We start from the raw sequence: 9,400 nt of genomic DNA, 5'->3' as shown, positions 1-9,400 counted from the left end.
CCATGGACTTCTAAGCTGAACCCAATGAATATTTTATTTCTCACACTTAGCCTGATCTGCTCTTCAGCACTTTGGACCTAGAGGGTGATTGATCTTATTGGAGGGAGTGGTCTGTGGCCTACTCATGATCATTTTAGACAAAAAATGGCAGGGGCAAGCTTGAACATATATGAATGGGGAAGATTGTCTCAGATTTTTACTCTTCCCTGTTAGTTCTGCAGCTGTTAGAATGTGAGAAAAGGCTTGGGGCATTGTGGGCCTGGTTGTACAAAGGGCATCTGTAAGTGCACGGCCTGGCAAGATGGACAGCCAGTGGGCCATGGACAATGCTTTTACAACTTTTTGTGATACAAGTTATTTTAAAAAATTTCTTTTGTAGTGAAGGTTTGGAAGAGGCATATTCTTTTAACTTTTCTTTACTGGGGAAGAATTTTATTTTATTTTCAAGCACAAAGGAAAGTGTTGGGTACGTTATCCTGAGTCGACAGCTTTTTCTTTTGAAATTTGGAATAAGTTGTTCCATTCTCTTCTGGCCTGTAGAGTTTCCTGTGAGAGGTCTCCTGTGAGTTTAATTGGCATTCCTTTATATGTCAATTGGTTTTTTCTCATGCACACTTAAAGATCTTTTTAATTAACTTACTCATTACATTCCAATTTTTCTGCTCAATGTCTGTGGGATGTAGTTCCAAAGGTTTTACTCAGTATTTTTTTTAAAGATTTATTTATTTTTATTACAAAATTGGATATACAGAGAGGAGGAGACTGGAAAATCTTCGGTCAGATGATTCACTCCACAAGTGTGCACAATGGCCGGTGCTGTGCCGATCTGGAGTCAGAAGCCAGGCACTTCTTCCAGGTCTCCCACATGGGTGCAGGGTCCCAAGGCTTTGGGCTGTCCTTGACTGCTTTCCCATGCCACAAGCAGGGAGCTGGATGGGAAGTAGAGCTGCTGGGATTACAAACAATGCCCATATGGGATCCCGGTGTGTTCAAAGCAAGGACTTTAGCCTCTAGGCCACCGTGCCAGGTGCAACTCAATATTTTCAAACACCATGAGTTCCTTGAACTATATTGCATGAGCTTCAGGTCAAGAGTTTTCTTGTGTTGTGCCTTACTGCTACCAGTGCATTTGCTACTGACTCAAGAACTGACTCACTCAAAAAAAAAAAAAAAAGGTTTTTCCACATTCACTCTTGTATGTTGGTTCTCTCTCTTTTTTTTAAAGATTTATTTTTATTATTTTTTCATTGGAAAGGCGGATATACAGAGAGGAGAGACAGAGAGGAAGATCTTCCGTCCGATGATTCACTCCCCAAGTGAGCACAATGGCCAATGCTAAGCTGGTCCGAAGCCAGGAGCCTCTTCCGGGTCTCCCACGTGGGTGCAGGTTCCCAAAGCTTTGGGCCGTCCTCGACTGCTTTCCCAGGCCACAGGCAGGGAGCTGGAAGGGAAGCGGGGCCGCCGGGATTAGAACCGGCGCCCATATGGGATCCCGGGGCGTGCAAGGCGAGGACCTTTAACCACTTGTGCCACCGCGCCGGGCCCAAGCAGTACCATTTTTAATTATTATTTCTCACACTTTGAATCCTTCTGACTTCTGCCAGCAGCCACAGAGAACTTGCTAAGGGCTCATGTTATTAGGATCACCTTTATGCAGTATAAATTCGTCAAGGGAGTGATACAATATTCCAAGTCTCACCCACTTTCAAAAGGAAAAGTGAAGGATCTTGGATTATTATTAGAATTCTGACTTTTATGTATACTAACATAATAGTGCTCATTTGAAGAAATAATACAGAAATTCAAAATATTTGAAAAATCTGCAGGACCAGTATTGTGGCACAATGGGTTAAGCTGTAAAGCTGGTACCACATAAGGGCTCCAGTTCAAGTCTCAGGTTCTAAACTTCTAATTCAGCTCCTTGTTACTGGACTGGGAAAGCAGTGAAAAATGGCCTAAGTGTTTGTGTTCTTGCACTCTCTTGAAAGACCTATTACAAGCTCCTGGCTCTGGGCCCTGTGTGGTAGCTTAGTGGTTAAAGTCTTCATCTTTCACGCACCAGGGTCGTATATGGGTACTGATTTGTGTCCTGCCTGCTCCACTTCCCATTCAACCCCCTGCTTATGGCCTGGGAAAGCAGTAGAGGATGACCCAAAGCCTTGGGACCCTGCACCTGCATGAGAGACCCAGATTAAGCTCCTGGCTTCAGATCAGCTCAACTCTGGCCTTTGCAGCCACTTGGGGAGTAACCCAGTGGACGGAAGATCTTTCTGTTTCTCCTATGTGAATCTTCCTTTCCAATAAAAATAAATAAATCCTTAAAAAAACAAAATGCAACAGCAGCTCCTATCTCTTGACTTTGGCCTGGCCCAGCCCTAGCTGTTGTAGTTATCTTTGAGGAGTGAAAATACTGTTTTTAAATTATCTGACTATTGAGTACTGTACAATTTTCTCAGGCTTTTGAGTCAGATTAGATATGTCCACTCTTAATTCCTGTTCCACATGGTTAGAAATGCAATTTTATAACAGTTATCAAAGGAGTGAGGAAGTTTTACAAAGAAATACAGCATGGTCTAATGTAGAAACTGTGAACGATTTGAACTAGCAATTCATGGAAAGTCCAGCAGATAATAGATATCACCCTTAAAATGTTAAGATAGCATACTGTATCTTTGTAAGCTTGCTTTGGTGAATTGGGGACCCAGTTCATACTTAGGAATAACAGATCTAAATCACTTAAGGTGATTCATCTTCAGATCTACTTGGAGTCTGTCCATAGAAATTGATTAAGCATTACTCTCAAGAGGATTTTTCTAAGAAGTTGGGATAATAGACACTATCCTGACTTGCCCCACCCCCTTAAAAGACTTGGATTGTTGGAACTCTTTTGCCATTCAGAAGCTAGCCAGCATGAAGATGAAGCTGACACATGAAAATGGACAAAGTCACAGAACTGCAACAAAACTGAGGTCCTGACTAAACAGTGACTGAAGTCATACTTCTGCATCTACCTCAGGATTTTTTAGCACATGAGTGTGACTGAAGAATTAGCCAATTTGAATTGAGTTTTCTGTAACACTATTTATTTGACTATTCACTCTATTGATTTTTAAGTATGCATTTGTTCATTTTGGTTAAGCTCCTATTTACTAGACACACTTTTAGAAACAAGGATACAGTGGCAAATAAAGCAATGCCCCTTCAAGGAGATCCAAGTAATGAAGGATGAATTTTACGGTCTGGTCTTATCTTAAAAGCCATTTCCTGTGGTTGTTGGTTTGAGTTCCAGTACACCACTTCAATACAACTCCCTGCTAATGACCTGGGCAAATAGCAGAAAACAACCTGAATTTTTGGGCTCCTGCACCTACTTGGGAGACCCAGAAGTCCCTGGCTTCAGATTGGCTCAGCTCTCTTGGTGCCATTTGAAGAGTGAGATAGCAGATGGAAGATTATTTAGTAACTCTACCTTTCAAAAAAATAATGAAATTTAGAAGTAGGTAGATACTTGGACGTGCCAGGATCCCATATGGGTGCTGGTTCTAATCCCGTCAGTCCCGCTTCTCATCCAGCTCCCTGCTTGTGGCCTGGGAAAACAGTCGAGGATGGCCCAAAGCCCTGGGACCTTGCACCTGCTTGGGAGTCCCGTGGGGAGAATCTGGGCTCCTGGCTTCAGTTTGGCGCAGTGCCGGCTGTTGTGGTCACTTGGGGAATGAAACATCGGACAGAAGCTATTTCTGTCTCTCCTCCTCTTTTTATATATCTGACTTTGCAATAAAAAATAAATCTTAAAAAGTAGGCAGATAAATAATTATGGAGAATGAGATTGGTGTGAAAAAAGCAAGGGAATAGGCATTTTATATTATGGTTTAAATACCACTTAGAACACCTATATTCGATGTTGGAGCATCATTTTTAAGTCCTGGCTCAATCCCAATTCCAGCTTCCTGTTGATGCACACACCCTGGTAAGATGGCTCAAGGAGTTAGGTCCTTGTCACACATACGAGAAATCTAGATTATTCCTGACCTTGTCCTGGCACAGTCCAGACAGTTGTTGGCATTTGAGCCATCTCTCTTTCTCTGTCTTTCAACAGAAGACTGGAAAGTGCCAGATTATTGATAACATTTAAGTTGAAACCTACTGATGAGGAATGTGCAAAATTATCAGAGAATATTCCAAAAGGAAGGAACGGTTTTAAGACCATTGTAGAAATGAGCTTGCCTTTTTCTGGGAATTGAAAGTCATTGTGACCAACAATAGTCAGTCAATAATGTGGAGAGTTTCAGAGCATACTGAGGAATTTTATTGTAACCAAAAAGGAATTTAAGAGGATACTCTAAATTTTCAAATGGTAGGGGGCAGGCATTTAAGCTAGCAGTAAGACACATCACACATAGACGTGCCTGAACTTAATGCACAACTCAGCTCTGTTCGCCAGCTTCCCACTAAATGCAGATCCTGGGAGGCAGTGGAGATGACTGAAACAACTGGGTTTGCCACTCATATGGGTGGCTTGACTTGAGTTCCTGGCTCACAGCTTCAATTAGTCCAGTGACAGCTATCACAGATATTTCATTTGGAGGAGGGAACCAGCTATTGAAAGTTGCTTTATCCCACTCCTCCACCATTTCTCCAATAAATAAGTGGGGGAAAAGAATGATGTAAACATGGTAATACAACAATGACTAGAACATTTAATCATTTCCTAGGTGTCCTTCACCTAATATGTGTGAAATCTTATATTCAGAATTTATAGATAAGTATGTGAAGGCAACTTACACAATGTTCATTGCCTGCAGGGAAGAAAATACGTAATTTGAGTAAAACAATTAGGAGCCATTTCAGTGGTTGAGTGGAGGATGATGACTTGCACCCTGGTAATAACATTGAGGGAACAGGGAAGGGTTAACGTGTTTTGAAGACAGTGGTTAACAGATTTACAGCAATATTGAATGTAGGTGATGTGAAGTGAAAATTAATCATGACTAATAAGTGCTTGACCTGGGAAAATGAGTGAATAGTAGAAGGCTGAAGAAGGAGTTAGTTTACTTATAAATTAAACTATGGAGATTGTATGGTTGACATACTTGTTGTATATCTAATTAGGAGCTCAAAGGAAATTTTCAGACTAGGCAGTACCTTCACAAATGCTTCAGAATTGACCAACTAATCCCACATACTATAGATGGCAAAGCCAAGGGAAGAATGGAAGCTAAAATATACATTGTAATGTTGGATTGGAATTAAGGAGTCAGCAAATACTCATGCTTTTTATATGTAAGTAGATATATGCACTGGATATGCATGTCTCCTAATTTTTTCAAAAGTACTTAATTATTTGTTTATTTGAAGGCAGAGTTGCAGAGAGGGGGAAGAGAGGAGTGGTATCTCCTGTCTGTTAATTCACTCCCAAATGGCTGCAGTGGCCTTGGCTGAGCCAGGCTGAGACAGGAGCCAAGAGCTTCATTTAGGTTTTCCATGTGTGTGCAGGAGCTATCTGCTACTTTCCCAGACATATTAATAGCTGGCTGGATCAGAAGTGGAGCAGCCACAACTCAAAACCTGTGCCCATACTGAATGCTGGCACTGCAAACAGTGGCTTTACCAGCTATGCCACAGTGTTGTTCCCTATTTCTTAACTTTTAGATACCTAGAAGAAGTGACACTCCAGAAAACTGAGTACAAGTAGCCCCAAACACCACTTGGCTGCCAAACACCACTCTCTAAGAAACCATGGCTCCTATAGTTGTTGAATCCAGAGTAGAACAAGGAAAATACAGGATGGGCCTAGACTGTAATACTATGATGAGGGGAAAATGTAAGTCAATAGTTTTCTACAAATGCCAGTTTTGAAATGTGAATGACATGAAAAAAAGATACTCTCAGATATCCAAGATCTCAAAAAACATGCTGCTCCTTGAATAAAATTTCTTCATGTACTATAACTGCTTATGGTGGTTTCCTTTCCTTTTCTTTTTTTTTTAAGGAAAAATAGTCCTACTTCTGCTGTCTTTGTAATTTATCAACTTGCCTAGGCTGAACTATATTCCTTATACTTTTCTTCCTTGGCTATTTTTGGTTAAAGAGGTTTTTGTGAAGGACTTGGATGACAAAATGAAGCAGTTCTCTTATAGTTGACACATTGTCTCTGGTCACTGGTTCATCTCAATGAGGCACTCTCCACAACAGAAGCTACTCCATCCTCCTCTAGTTCCTTCTTCAGCTTTTTGTAATCTTGGGTTACAAACTGTGCTTAGAGCTGACTTCTAGAGAATGCCCGTCCAAGAAAGGAACTGACAGAGGCTCCAGTCGTCGTCCTCCTGTATTCTATCTGGTGATGGTGTTCTGTTTTGTTTTCCTCACACAGCATTCATCTTTTCTTCATGACTGGCTACCTGGGGACTTCAAATCTTAGGATTTAATGGTAAGACAGAACCTTTTTATAAGGATGCAAGTAGTTCAACTCCCTGAAAAAAAGTGCCTATATAAATACATCAGCCTATTTGCCCTGCCTCTTTCTAAACTGTGACACTGATGAACTACTCTGAATTTATGAAGAATTGCTCCAATCATTTCATCTAGTCTTGGAATTTTTCCTTTCAGAGATTCATTTTTAATACATTGATTTTTGCGTACAGGTGTGAGTAAATGAATTCAGTTTAATTTCCCTCCATATGAATAGCCAGCCAGCTGTCCTGCCATTCTGAATTGAAAAGTCTGATGCTTATTTATCTAGTAAACTAAGCCCTTGGCCCAAAAGATGTTAATAACCAAATACCTGAAACCTATTAGTATGTTCTCATGTAAAAGGGGCTTTGTAGACAGAATACACTGAGGCAGGGATCTGAAGCAGTGTAACTGGGAGCCAAGGATCACCTTAGCTTCTAAAAGCAAATCACAGATTCTCCCATACAGTTTACAGACGGGATCACAGGAGCTAACACCTTGAATTTAGCTCTTTAAGAGTCAATTTGGACAATATATATCCAAAATCATAGGAGAACACATTTGTGGTGTTCAAAATCACTTGTTTTGTGGCTGTATGTTACCCTTAGAATAAAAGAGTAATACTCTGCATTGTTCAGGTTGGATCAGCAACATTCTATTTGGCTTTGTTAAATCAATTTTACCAATAATGTTTCCTAAAATTCTCGATGTTTGCTGTTTGTCTACATTTTTGTTTCGTCTAATAGTAAAAGAATTTTTAAATATAGCTTTCACTGCAATACTGGCATTCCATATAAGAACACTGATTCCGGTCCTGTGTGCTCTGCTTCTGATCTTGTTCCCTGCCAATGTACCTGGGAAGGCAGCCAAAAATGGCCTAAATACTTGTGCCCTTGCCACTAATGTTGTAGACCCGGAGAGGGTTCTGTCTTACAGCAGGCAGAAGAACCTGTTCTCCACTCCGCAGCAACCTGGATCTTGCTCTGGGAACCTCTGACAGGAATGGGGCTGCTGGTTGCTCCCTCTCTTGTCAGGATGGTATTCCCTTAGGTAGGGAAGCAGATAAGAGTTATGGAATCCTTTGTTCCTCTGTGCTGGTTTTTGGAGTCTGTGCTTCTTACAAGTCCTGTCCCGTTTCTGAAGTTTTCTGTCTCCTGAAACAGCAGCTTTTCATTGGTTGTTCTTACTCTTCTCTGTTTTAGAGATGTGGTGCTGCTTCTTTCTTCAGTTTTTTGAGCTCTCATATTATTTTTATTAGAGATAACGTTTTAAGTTCATATTATAATCAAAGGCTTACTGGTTCAACTAAATGAAGAGTTCAACAAATTAAGAAAAAGTTAGAAGAAAAGCAGATAGGGGCTACAAATAAGAACCAAATGAAAAGATATTCAACATCATTCACATGAAGTGAATTTAAAAATACATCATGATTAAAGCTATAGTTGTATACATATATAATGTATATATATATATATTTATAACATATAGTATATAGTAGTATGTGATGTTTGTTCAACAAAGATTTAAAACATAAGTTGTAGAACACTGTATTTGCAGCAAGACCGATACATATAGACATTTTTTGAGTTTTTTTTTTAAATTTTAGCTTCCACATACGAGGAAGGACATGTGGTGTATGTCTTTCTCTGTCTGACTTATTTCACTAAGTTATTTTTTCAAAGCAGTTCTTTTTATATGGCCCATAAACTCTGGTTCTGGGTGTTGTCTTTGAAAATTATTTACATCAACTTTCTGATTCACAGGGTGGATTTTTTCTCTCTTGCAGAGAAGTTTGGGGGTTTCTTCTCTCAGGTCTATGAGCCCTGTTTATCCAGGACTACTAGCAGCCAAGTGTACTCCGTAGAGACACTAGTGCAGTTAGGCCTTGCTTATTGGTATGCAAAAACATGGAGTGGAGAGGGACTTGGTCTGTTGTATGAACAACACAAGATTTCACTCTACTGTTTTCTGTTTCCTTCCGTCTTACACCTGCTTCAAGGCCACAGCAGCACACTTTGCAGTTCTCAGAGTTTTAAGGAAGTAGAGGAGTCAGTAAAACTGCTTCTGATCCTGAGGACAGGATTTGTTGTCGACCACACTGCTCCCAAACAATCTGTAGCAGTAGAGCCTAAGAATCAAAGCATCAGTGAAAGGCTAAATGTTGGTCACATTGACTCATGTCTTCTAGATGTAGACAACTTTGATGCTCTGATGTACTGCTTCTGTTTCCTCATTACTGAATCACAACTTCCATGAGTTCTTCTCAGTTGCTATCTTATTTATTTATTTATATTGCTTTCTTATTTCTTACCGAGGTTCATAGTGATATATATACACATATACATATATGTATATACACATATGTACATATATACACATATATACATATATGTATATAATCATACATGATGTGTGATATATATCATATATGTATATATTATATGCATTTATTTATGTGATATTCTGTTTTTCCTCATGAAAGTAATTCATTGATCATCCTATGTGGGTTGTACTTTTCACCAGACTTGGAATGTCATCAACCATGACAACTTCAGGGGTTGGGGTCTGCTAGGTTTTCAGTGTCTTCTCTGCAACTTGCAACTTCAGTTACACTGATGTTCGATTTTCTGCACCTCACCTTCCTATTTTCCAACCCTTACATGTGCTTCTGTGTGTTTCTTAGCACAATTGGAACAGATTTCCACAAACTTGATAGCTTAAAAAAATAAATTTATTCTTTAATCGATCTTGAAGTCAGAAATTTAAAAATCAAAATGTCTTTCGAGTTGGTTCTTGATGGAAGCTTTGAGGGAAAGATCATTGATGTTATTCCTGGGTCCCAGTGGTTGTCGGCAATTGTTGGCATTCATTCCTTGGGTTTTAGCCACATCACTCTGGTCTCTACTTCTGTCTTTACCTGATACTCTGCTCTGATTTTTAAACACTACAA

The sequence above is a fragment of the Ochotona curzoniae genome, unplaced genomic scaffold (genome assembly GCF_017591425.1).
Source record: "Ochotona curzoniae isolate NIBS_2020 unplaced genomic scaffold, NIBS_Ocur_1.0 scaffold_1037, whole genome shotgun sequence".
Classification (NCBI taxonomy): domain Eukaryota; kingdom Metazoa; phylum Chordata; class Mammalia; order Lagomorpha; family Ochotonidae; genus Ochotona; species Ochotona curzoniae.
Note: the sequence above shows the minus strand (reverse complement) of the source record.